The 13,012-nt window shown below is 39.3% G+C and overlaps 1 pseudogene; it reads left to right on the top strand.

The window, feature by feature from the left end:
- The first annotated feature begins 1,286 nt into the window (after positions 1-1,286).
- LOC110541068 (nascent polypeptide-associated complex subunit alpha-like) overlaps positions 1,287-13,012 on the top strand; it is a 33,758-nt pseudogene continuing 22,032 nt past the window's right edge.

Here is a 13,012-nt window from a genome sequence, read left to right as displayed (position 1 = left end):
TGGAGTCAGGAGATGATTCAGAGGCCATAAAGGAGTGAAGGTTAGTGCCTTGTACCTCATGATGTGCTCAGGCTACATTCCTGACAGTACACAAGACCACAACTCCAGGGGTTCCAAGGCCACACTGAGCTTCATCCTATATTACTCATCAGCAGAGAAAACAAGTTGCAGCTTGCACATAAGCTTATCTACTGGAGCCATTTTCTCAGTTCCAATTCCCTATTCAAAAATTTCTTTAGTTGATGTTGAGTTACATAAAACTAGCCAACACACAGAAGAGCCTTTATATCCCACGATGCATTCATTTGAAAAACAGTACAGTGACTAAGAATTATTCTGTATCTTTGTGCTTGGCACAAGAATCTATAAATTGTTAAACATTAGTTAATATGAATGTTTGAATAAGAATAAATGTCTTAAGGTAATGAATAATACAGTAAACTAGAAATGTGGGAATATGTGACAAGAAAAAACACAGGAAAATAATTCCTTTTATTAGAGCTGACTTTTACATTTACCTCTAAATATTGAGTGTATATTCATGCTGAAATCATGACATATTATGGTTGCAAAGAGACCTCCAAAATAAAATATTTCACATGCTTTCCCTGGATTATAATATTTCATATTTTGAGCTAAATAATAGAAAAAAATTCCAAATTTCTTTTCTCTTTTTTTAAAATTTTATTTTATTAATTACACTTTATTCACTTTGTATCCCTCCATAAGTCCCTCCCTCCTCTCCTCCTGGTCCCACCCTCCCTCCCCCTTCTTCACGCATGCCCCTCCCCATGTCCACTGATAGGGAGGTCCTCCTCTCCTTCTTTCTGATCTTAGTCTATCAGATCACATCAGGCGTGGCTGCATTGTCATCTTCTGTGGCCTGGTAAGGCTGTTCCCCCCTCAGGGGGAGATGATCAAAGAGCAAGCCAATCAGATTATGTCAGAGGCAGTCCCTCTTCCCATTACTATGTAACCCACTTGGACACTAAACTGCCATGGACTACATCTGTGAAGGGGTTCTAGGATATCTCCATGACTAGTATTTGGCTGGAATATGAGTCTCTGGGAAGACCCCTGTGTTCAAATTTTCTGGTTCTGTCACTCTCCTTGTGTCCCACTTCTTACATAAGATTCCATGCACTCTGCCCAACAGTTGGCCATAAGTCTCAGCGTCTGCTTTGATAGTCTGCAGGGCAGAGCCTTTCAGAGGCCCTCTGTGGTAGGTTCCTAGGTTGTTTCCTGTTTTCTTCTTCTTCCGATGCCCATCCTCTTTGCCTTTCGGGATGGGGATTGAGCGTTTAAAGGAATGTTCAGCCATATACAAGAAGACTATAGAACAGGTAATGGTATGAGAAAAGAAACTCTACAGAACATATTACTAAAGACTGAAGGATGGGCACTTAAATGTTATAAGAAAGAAAAGCTAAGGCTCTGATAAAAACATGCCCATGAGAATTAAATCTTATGATTTGATAGAAACATTTAAAGCCAGAATGGCCTGAAAAAAAATGCATTCTAAGTTTTAAAACTTCACAATAGCCACCTGAGAGTATCGTGCCCAGTGAAACTACCTATTAAGACTAAAGAAGAAATTAAAACTTCCCATAATTAAAATAGACTAACTAAGCCAGCTCTACACATGCCATGGAAATAAATACTACAGGTTGATGAGAATAAGCACATCAAAGACACCATAGCGATAAATTTAAAAATACCAAAATTCTTCATTTAAAGAAACCTAAGAAAATACCATAGAATCACCAAATGACAGATATTAATATGCATTTTTCAACAATGATTCTTAATATTAACTCTCTCAGTCCCCAAATTGAAAAAATACAAGCTGAAAAACCATTAGATAGCAGTATCTATCTTTTTTCTCTCTCTTTAAAAACATGCTTCACCTAAAAATAATAAAAAAGAACAAAAAAAAAATGTTTCACCCATCACCTAATATAAAAGGATGGAAAGAGGCATTCTAGGCAGAGACCTAAGAAGCAAACAAGTATACCTTTTCTAAAATCTGACAAAATCAAAACTTAGAAAATATTTTAAATAAATCAAAAAAAGGAAAATTTCTAAATGAAGATAAAGAGATACTCAGCCAGATATAAGAACCACACAGAACATATAAAAAATGAAACTACCCATGAGATATTATGACTCTAACTTTGCAAACATCAAATTCAAGCACTGTTAATTTTATAAAACAAGTCTTTTTACATATCAAACCACAAATTAATTCCACAAGTTAATAATGTATGACTTCAACACCACAGTTTCACCAATAAACAGTCTGGCTAAAACATGAATAGGGAAATATTAATGGTAAGTGACATAATGAATGAAATGATCCTAATAGACACGAAAGTGTCTCTTTTTGCAGTTGATATACTGCTATACATAAGAAACCCCCCAAAGCATCCAAAGATTGATAGAGCTCATAAAAATGCTCATAACATCAACACACACACACACACACACACACACACACACACACACATTGGTAGTTTTGTTACTTACCAAAGCAAAACAGACTGAAAAAAAGAAATTAAATAAATAATTGCATTCACGAGAGCCACAAAGAATTCCTAAGACTTAACCCAACCAATAAAACAAAACACCTCTACATAAAAACTTCAAGGCAACAGAGGAAATTGGAGGAAGACAGTAGAAAGTGGGAAGACATGCCATTCTCATACTATACTTGAGAAAATGATGTCCATAACAAATGTAATTTGTGTGTTCAGTGTTATCCCAATCAAAAATCCAGTACTATTCTTCACATAGAAAACATAATCTAAAAATGTATTCAGAGGCACAAAAGACCAAGAATGAAAATAAATACTGCACATAAGAACATTTTGAGATCATTTATTCTTTTTAATAAGACCTGCACAAATTCAAACCAGACATTTTGCCACAGAGTTAAGCATAAAATCCCACCCCTGGGTTAGGAACTATTGGCAATTATTGGCTGCTGTGAAAGGCAGAGTTTTGTTTTCTAAGAATGTAGCCCTTGGTAACTCTACCTTGCTCTAAGGGACTACACATCCCAGAATATCTGATCTACACAAATTGGTCTTGGTGTGTAGATTTTTTATTATTATTATTGGTTTGGCATGCAGTACAACCCACATGCAGTTTTTCCCTAGCTCCTCTCCTTCCAGTATCCATACTTTCTTCTCCTCTACATCCATCCTTCTCTTTGTCATTCATTTTCCTTCAAACAAAAAGCAGGTCTCCCAAGGATATCAACAGAACATGGTATAACAGGATACAGTAAGACTAGGCACTAAAAGAACACACAGTTGAGTGGAAAGGAAAGAGGAGCAGTTCTGCAAATAATAGAGGGGACGAAGACGATCAGAACACATTTTGTGAAATTCTCAAAGAACTGGAAAAGTGTTTGTGAGTGACAAAACCATACACATCCTGTTTATGAATAAATTAGCTTTACACAGGCAATCTGCCCATTTCAGTATCCTTAACCTAATCATACCTACAAAGCATGTATATAATATATTCTCTATAATCTATTCACAAATGCTGAGGATGAAGAAAGCAGACTTCATGGATGCTGTTGTAAAGCTTGTGTAAACACTGATCTAGTTTATTTAAATATTGGTACTTATATATATATTGTTTCCATTGCTGAAAACTGTGTCCACTGTATTTCCACCCTCTTTATGTCTTCAGCTCTCTCTGTACGGCGGGAGAGATAACACTAAGCCTCTAGCTTTCTGCTGTCTGCCCCTCTGTCAGATAAGAACTCCAGGATGAGTTTTCTTTAGGCAACTGTTTGGAGCACAACTGACCGATGCTTTGCTCAAACCAGCCCTGATCCTGGAAGCATAACCCTTAATTCATTCCTTTTTCTCGTCTTCTTTATGTACTTCTGAGGTATTAGAGTGGATTGACACTCGTTCAGATATTTACTTTAGTACTAATACTCTGACTAACCTGGATTTTATCTGTAAAATGTGGAGAGTGTTGTGGACTTTATCATACAGTCTGTGGATTAAGGAGACAAGAAAGACATATCTGATTTAGAGTGGAAATCCCACTGATAATAATATCCTCCCACCTCTTCATTTTTATCCATTTCAGACAGGAAGAATGGCCTACAATAAATCTCAATCCTTCCTTCTCCATTCAGTCGGATACATTTTTAATGATTAGATAATGTGATTGTGGTAATTTCAGTGAATAGAAATCTTCAATGTGTGTGTTATATATTTCAAAATCTACATAGGCTGTGTTTTAATAGAAGCTATTTCTCAAAGAATAAAGTAGAAAATTCAGGTTATATTCTTTCAGATGCTAACCAAGAACATAACCTAATATGTGCAATTTTAACATTTTAATACAAGCAGCAATAATATAGGAGACTTTGAAATATTCTTTTTATTTTCCAGAGAAGAGGGAGGAAAGGTGAGATTAGGAGGGGACAATGGAGGTGCTACAGCTGGGATACAAAGTGAATAAATTGTAATTAATAAAAAATAAATTAATAAGAATAAAAAGTTAAAATAGACAAACACATCTTAAGTATTGAACCACTATTATTTTATATTCTAATATATGATAACACAGGAATTATAATGTAAAACTATTCTATGCATAGTGTGCCCTTGTCAGTTTCTCCAGTGATTTGTGCTCCTTCCTTTCTATTTCTCTGTCTCAGTAATTAATCTTTTGTAACACTTAAAAGAAAAAGGGTGGGTTTTCTCTATTTCTTCCATACCAGAGACAATGTGAGAGAATGAAATTGGTACTTCCAGTTAAAAAGATTTATTCATGAGTAGTCCATGCCTTTCCCCTTATTTACAACCTCTTTTGGCAACACGACCCACCATAATCATAGTATCCATCTTGACACTAATAGACTGTGGATGCAGCATATCCCACATATATGGATTCTACAAAACTCTTCCCTAGTACCTGGAAGGAAGGTATATATGGATGTCTGTGAGTTGAAGGCTACCCTGGTCTATAGAGAGAGTTCCAGAAGAGCTGAAGATATATGGAGGAACTTTGTCTCAAAAAAAAAAGTTTTCAGCTTCATGAGGCCCAATTTATTGAATGTTGATCTTAGGGTCTGTGCTGTTGGTGTTCTGTCTCCTGTGCCAGTGAGTTCAAGGCTCTTCCCCAATTTTTCTTCTAGCAGGTTTAATGGGTGGGGTTTTATGTCGAGATCTTGAATCCACTTGGACTTTAGTTTTGTGCAGGATGATAAGTATGGATTTATTTGCATTTTTCCTACATGTAGATAACCAGTTAGACCAGCACCATATGTTGAAGATGCTATCTCTTTTACATTGTATGGTTTTCGTATCCTTGTCAAATATCTGGTATCCAACTAAGGCATGAGCTACATTGGCTAAATGATTATTCAGGGTCTGAGCAGTCTGCCCAGTATGACTCATGGCTAATGCCCTGGTGGTAGCTCCAACAGCCGTCAATGAGATGGTAGTAACAATGGTGGCTGTAGTTCCAAGATCCCTTTTCTGTCTGAAGAGAGTCATAGCATGAGGGGCATCAATGGGCATAGGCACCCAGTGAGGCATGCGAGTAACCAGGGCATACCTAACTTTACTAGCATTCCAGAATTGGGCAAAAAAGCAAGTATCATTACCACAATTACTTGGCTCTATCTGGCTAATAATGAATAAAAATGGGGGATATAAACAAACAGGCGTGGGCTTATAGGAAATATTATGAGAAGCCTTAACCCCTCGTTGGAACATCCTGCGTCAGTTCTAGAACTAGCAGTGGTGGTGTCCGAGGTCTGAGTAGGTTCAGGAGACCATTGTCCCCAGGGGCGAGACGTGCTCCATGCCAATTGACTAACTCCATGTTTTCCTCCAATTTTGAAAGTCATTTAAGGTTCTTAAATTATTTTTTCCCTTTTTTCTTAAATTTTTCATCAATTACACTTTATTCATTCTGCATCCCCCCATAAGCTCCTCCCTCCTCCCATCCCAATCCCACCCTCCCTCCTCCCTCTGCTTGCATGCCACTCCCCAAGTCCACTAATAGGGGAGGTTCTCCTCTCCTTTCTGATCTTAGTATGTCAGTTCACATCAAAAGTGGCTGTATTGTCCTCTACTGTGGCCTGGTAAGGCTGCTCCCCCCCCCCCCCCCCGAGGGAGGTGATCAAAGAGCAGGCCAATCAGAGTATGTCAGAGGCAGTCCCTCTTCACATTACTATGTAACCCAATTGGACTCTGAACTGCCCTGGGCTACATCTGTGCAGGAGTTCTAGGTTATCTCCATGAATAGTCCTTGGTTGGAGTATGAGTCTCTGGGAAGTTCCCTATGTTCAAATTTTCTTGTTCTGTTGCTCTCCTTGTGGAGACCCTGTCCTCTCCAGCTCTTACTGTTTCCCAGTTCTTACCTAAAATTCCATTCACTCTGCCCAACAGTTGCCCATCAGGCTCAGCATCTGCTTTGATAGTCTGAAGGGCAGAGGCTTTCAGAGGCCCTCTGTGGTAGGTTCCTAGGTTGTTTCCTGTTTTCTTCTTCTTCTGATGTCCATCCTCTTTGCCTTTCTGGATGGGGATTGGACGTTTTAGTTAGGGTCCTCTCTCTTGCTTAGTTTCTTTAGATGCACAGGTTTTAGTGGGTTTGTCCTATGTTGTATGTCTATATGAGTGAGTAATGTAGCTCATGCCTTAGTTGTACATAAAAGAATTAATGCTCAACTAAAAGGAAGCTTGATGGTGTTCAATCAGAGGATTGACCTCTTGCAGGAGCAAATTGATACCCTACGGCAAATCGCTCAACCTGGCTGTCAATGAAAGTATGCTGGACTTTGTGTCACTAGCATACAACATGAGAATTTTTCCTGCGCTGCAAATCTGTCTAAACAATTGTCGAGCTATATTTTAGGTAATTGGACTGGAGAATTCGATACTACGATGGAGCAGCTGAGAGTGGCCATTGTCACAGTAAATTCTACCGGAGTGGACGCAGGACTAGCCACAGGATTATCAACATGGATTGCTGCAGCCATGAATCATCTGAAGGAATGGGCGGGCATGGGAGCGTTAGCAGGCCTTCTGGTGTTGGTCTCCTTGGTTTGCCTGTGGTATATATGCAAGATTAGAGTCTCACAACAGTGTGATGCAGCCATGATCATTCAGGTCTTTACAGCCATTGAAGCAGGACATTCTCCCCAAGCATGGTTGGATACCATAAAAAGCTAAAATGATACGCTCAGGATGCGAGGCTAAGCACTGCACTCAGGGTCAGCCGCTTTGGACCCAGAGAAGAGCATGTCTGATTGCATGCGGGTTGATGCCCCAGGTCCCGCCTCTGAGAAAAAGGTATTGGACGGGTCTGATGCTCTTTGGGTGGATGACACCTAAATGAACATCTGTACAAAGTCCCAATTTATTTCTAATATCAGAGATCAGACCTCTACTCTTGCCTGATGCGTCTAAAACAAAAAGGGGGAACTGTAGAGAGCTGCGGAATGCTATGCCTTAAAGATGGAGCTGGTTTCCGCCTTCCACTTTCCCGATGGTGAGTGCTCTCTGTCACGAACAACTCCACATTTGGCTAAGGCCGAGGATCTGGCTTGCTTCCATGTATGTGGACCTATCTGCATTGCCCCCGTGGCACGCCTGTGTTGGCTACCCAGAGGCTATTTAAGCTGTGGGCTGGCTTTCCCCGGGGTCCGAGGATTGTTCAATGTTCCTGAATAAACTGCATTGAAAAAAAAAAAAATTTGGAGCCTCTAGAAGAGAGGTGAAATGCATGTAATATAAATGAGCCCTGCCTTCATTTGTCCATGAGATAAAGATTTCTTTTCATAAACCTTAGGGACTAACTAAACTCGTTTGAAATGATGATACAATTTTATAGTATGTACTGATGATGATGTTATCAAAGGTCAATAAAATATTTTACTTTTTAATGTCTCAGAAAAAAAAAATATCTGGTATCCCTAGGTATGTGTGTTTATGTCTGGGTCCAATGTTTCAGATAATGTCTGAAGCTCGGAGGCTTGACTCTCTCATCTTTCAGATGACATTGAAAGAAAGAGAAAAGTAATTGATCCTAGTGAAAGGCAGACAACATTTTCCATTTATTCTAAATATGCAGATAAACAAGTGAACAGAAAGCATCTACCATACTCAGTCTGCTCATTGCAATCATGTTTATTAACTCCCAAAATCACAACTAAAAGTCATCATTGACTGAATTTTCTTTAACCTTCGAACAAGCCAAATAAAAAAGAAATAGCCATCATCATGCAATCTCTTTCTATTGCAGAGTAGCAGCATGAAAAAGAAAGAAAGAAAAAAAAGAGGAAAGATGAAGGAAAGAAAGAAACAGAAAAACAAAGGAAAGAAAGGAAGAGAGGAGAGAGACAGAGAGAAGAGTAGGGATATTCCAAGAAAAGAAAGGAGAGAGAGAGAAGGCAAGCTCGTCCCAATAATGAATTCCTATACTCATCATTCCTCTCAGCCTCCAACTTTGCTCTGGGAGGCAATAGTGGAAACCAATTATTTTCTTTTTTTTTTTTTTTATTTATTTTTTTTTTCCAGTCATAAAAACAGAGTTATTAGTAAAGATAACTGAAGCTGGATCCATCCAATCTACAAGTTGAAGCAATGGAGGATGACCAACACACATGCTGAGAAACACTCACTGCAGATGCACAGGCCAAAGTAGCTAGCATGACCACAAAGGGATTCTCAGGTGACAGGGGGCTCTGGGTGATTCTTAGAATAACTTCTCCCTTGGTGGATAGGGCCTTTTTTTTTTTTTTTTTTTATCAGTTACATTTTATTAACTCTGTATCCCAGCCGTGTCCCGATCCCTCATTCCCTCCCAGTCCCTCCCTCCCTCCCTCCCTCATCTCTACCGTGCCCCTTTCCAAGTCCACTGATGGGGGGGACCTCCTCCCCATTCATCTGATCCTGTTTTATCAGGTATCTTCAGGACTGGCTGCAAAGCCCTCCTCTGTGGCCTAACAGGACTGCTCCTCCCTTCGGGGGTGGGGAGACCAAAGAGCCAGTCATCGAGTTCCTGTTAGAAATAGTCCCTGTTCCCCTCACTTTGGGAAACCAATTGGTTACTGAGCTACCACAGGCTACATCTGAGTGGAGGTTCTAGGTTATGTCCATACGTGGTCCTTGGTTGAATGTCAGTCTCAGAAAAGACCCTGTGCCCAGATATATTTGGTCCTTGTGGAGCTCCTATCCTTTCCCCATCAGACTAACTCCCCTTCTTTCTTATGATTCCCTGTACTCTGCCAAAGGTTTGGTCATGAGTCTTTGCTTTGAAAACACTGCTAGTTAGAGTCTTTCAGATGCGCTCAGTGGACTCCTGTCATACGTTCAATGCACATCCCATCTGTCTTTCTAAATGAGGATTGATCATCTTACCCCATGTCCGCTCAATTGATTATCTTTTTTAGGAGTATAGATTTCATTATGTTTATCATATCTTATAGGTCTATATAAGTGAGTATATCCCATGTTTGTCTTTCTCCTTCTGGGATATTTCACTCAGAATGATCTTTTCTAGATCCCACCATTTGCCTGCAAATTTCATGATTTCCTCCTTTTTGATTGCTGAGTAGTATTCCATTGTATAAAAATACCACAATTTCTGTACCCATTCCACCGTTGATGGACATCTGGGTTGTTTCCAGGTTCTGGCTATTACAAATAGAGCTGCTAAAAACATGGTTGAGCAAGTGTCCTTTTTGTGTACTTGAACAAACTTTGGGTATATACCTAGCAGTGGTATAGCTGGGTCTGGAGGAAGCACTATTCCTATTTGTCTTAGAAAGCGCCAGATAGCTTTCCAGAGTGGTTGTACCAGTTTACATTCCCACCAGCAGTGGAGCAGGGTTCCCCTTTCTCCACAACCTCTCCAGCATGTGTTATCGCTTGAGTTTTTCATCTTGGCCATTCTGATGGGTGTAAGGTGATATCTCAGGGTCGTTTTGATTTGCATTTCCCTGATGGCTAATGAGGATGAGCATTTCTTTAAGTGTTTTTCTGCCATTCGATATTCCTCTGTCGAGAATTCTCTGTTTAGCTCTGTTCCCCATTTTTTAATTGGATTACTTGGATTGCTGCTTTTCAGCTTCTTTAGTTCTTTGTATATACTGGATATTAGTCCTCTGTCAGATAAAGGGTTAGTGAAGATTCTTTCCCAATCTGTAGGCAGTCGTTTTGTTTTGATGACGGTATCCTTTGCTTTACAGAAACTTTTCAGTTTCATGAGGTCCCATTTATTGATTGTTGCTCTTAGAGCCTGTGCTGTTGGTGTTCTGTTCAGGAAGTTGTCTCCTGTGCCAATGAGTTCTAGGCTGTTCCCCACTTTTTTTTCCAATTGATTTAGGGTATCTGGTTTTATGTTGAGGTCCTTGATCCACTTTGACTTTAGTTTTGTGCAGGGTGATAAATATGGATCTATTTTCATTTTTCTGCATGTAGACATCCAGTTGGTCCAGCACCATTTGTTGAAGATGCTGTCTTTTTTCCATTGAATGCAATTGGCTTCTTTGTCGAATATCGAGTATTCATAGGTGTGTGGATTTATTTCTGGGTCTTCTATGCGGTTCCATTGATCCTCCTTTCTGTTTCTATGCCAGTACCATGCAGTTTTTATTACTGTTGCCCTGTAGTACAGCTTGAGATCAGGAATGGAGATACCTCCAGATGATCTGTTGTTGTACAGGATCGTTTTGGAGATTCTGGGTGTTTTGTTTCTCCATATGAAGCTGAGAATCTTTTTTTCAAGGTCTGTAAAGAATTGAGATGGTATTTTGATGGGAATTGCATTGAATCTGTAGATTGCTTTTGGCAGTATGGCCATTTTCACAATGTTAATCCTACCAATCCATGAGCACGGGAGATCTTTCCATCTTCTGATATCTTCTTCAATTTCTTTCTTCAGAGACTTGAAGTTTTTCTCAAACAGGTCTTTCACTTGCTTGGTTAGGGTCACACCAAGGTACTTTATGTTATTAGTGGCTATTGTGAAGGGTGTTGTTTCCCTAATTTCTTTCTCAGCCTTTTTGTCTTTGGTATATAGGAGGGCTTCTGATTTTTTTGAGTTGATTTTGTATCCTGCCACTTTGCTGAAGGTGTTTATCAGCTGAAGGAGTTCTCTGGTTGAATTTTTGGGGTCGCTCATGTATACTATCATATCATCTGCAAATAGTGACACTTTGACCTCTTCCTTTCCGATTTGTATCCCATTGATCTCCTTTAGTTGTCTTATTGCTCTGGCTAGGACTTCAAGTACTATGTTGAAGAGATATGGGGACAATGGACAGCCTTGTCTTGTCCCTGATTTCAGTGGGATTGATTTAAGTTTCTCTCCATTGAGTTTGATGTTAGCTATAGGCTTGCTATATATTGCCTTTACTATGTTTAGGTATGTGCCTTGTATCCCTGATCTCTCCAAGACTTTAAACATGAATGGGTGTTGGACTTTGTCAAATGCTTTTTCGGCGTCTAAGGAGATGATCATGTGGTTTTTCTCCTTCACTTTGTTTATGTAGTGGATTACATTGATGGATTTCCGTATGTTGAACCACCCTTGCATGCCTGGGATGAAACCTACTTGGTCATGGTGGATGATATCTTTGATGTGTTCTTGGATTCGGTTTGCAAGTATTTTATTGAGTATTTTTGCGTCAATGTTCATAAGAGAGATAGGCCTAAAGTTCTCTTTTTTTGTTGGGTCTTTGTGTGGTTTAGGTATTAAGGTGACTGTGGCTTCATAGAATGAGTTTGGTAGTGTTCCTTCTGTTTCTATTCTGTGGAATAGCTTGAGGAGAATTGGAGTTAGCACTTCTTTGAAGGTCTTGTAGAATTCTGCGCTGAAGCCATCTGGTCCAGGGCTTTTTTTTGGAGGGGAGACTGTTAATGACTGCTTCGATTTCCTTGGGAGATATAGGGCTATTCAGTCTTTCTACCTGATCTTGACTTAGTTTTGGTAGATGGAATCTTTCAAGAAAATTATCCATTTCATTTAGATTCTCAAATTTTGTGGCATATAGGCTTTTGTAGTATGACCTAATAATTGTTTGGATTTCCTCAATGTCTGTGGTTATGTCCCCATTTTCATTTCTGATTTTGCTGATCTGGATAGTTTCTCTCTGCTTTTTAGTTAGTTTGGCTAAGGGTTTGTCTATCTTGTTGATTTTCTCAAAGAACCAGCTTTTTGTTTCATTGATTCTTTGGATAGTTTTATTTGTTTCTAGTTGATTGATTTCAGCCCTTAGTTTGATTATTTCCAGCCGTCTGCTCCTTTTGGGTGTATCTGCTTCTTTTTGTTCTAGGGTTTTCAGTTGGGCCATTAAGTTGTTTGTATGTGATGTTACGAATTTCTTCTTGCAGGCACTTAGTGCTATAAATTTTCCTCTGAGCACTGCTTTCAGTGTGTCCCATAAATTTGGGTATGTTGTGCCTTCCTTTTCATTGAATTCTAGGAAGTCTTTAATTTCTTTCTTTATTTCTTCCTTAACCCAGCTGTCATTGAGTAGTAAGTTGTTTAGTTTCCATGTGCGTGTCGGCTTTTTGTTGTTTCTGTTGTTGTTGAGGTCGAGCTTTAGTCCATGGTGGTCAGATAGTATACAAGGGATTATTTCAATCCTTTTGTATCTGTTGAGGCTTGCTTTGTGGCCCACTATATGGTCTATTTTGGAAAAGGTTCCATGGGGTGCTGAAAAGAAGGTGTACTCTTTTGAGTTTGGGTGAAATGATCTGTAGACGTCTATTAGGTCCATTTGATTTAGGGATTCTGTGAGTGCTTTTATTTCCCTATTTGGTGTCTGTCTAGTTGATCTGTCCCTTGGTGAGAGTGGAGTGTTGAAGTCTCCCACTATTAAGGTATTAGGATCAATGTATGATTTAAGCTTTAATAATGTTTCATTTACGAATGTCGGTGCTCTTGTATTTGGGGCATAGATATTCAAGATTGTGATGTCCTCTTGGTGGATTTTTCCTTTGATGAGAATATAGTGGCCCTC

The sequence above is a fragment of the Meriones unguiculatus genome, chromosome 16 (assembly GCF_030254825.1).
Source record: "Meriones unguiculatus strain TT.TT164.6M chromosome 16, Bangor_MerUng_6.1, whole genome shotgun sequence".
Taxonomy (NCBI): Eukaryota; Metazoa; Chordata; class Mammalia; order Rodentia; family Muridae; genus Meriones; species Meriones unguiculatus.
Note: the sequence above shows the minus strand (reverse complement) of the source record. Positions and strands in the feature narration are given on the sequence as shown.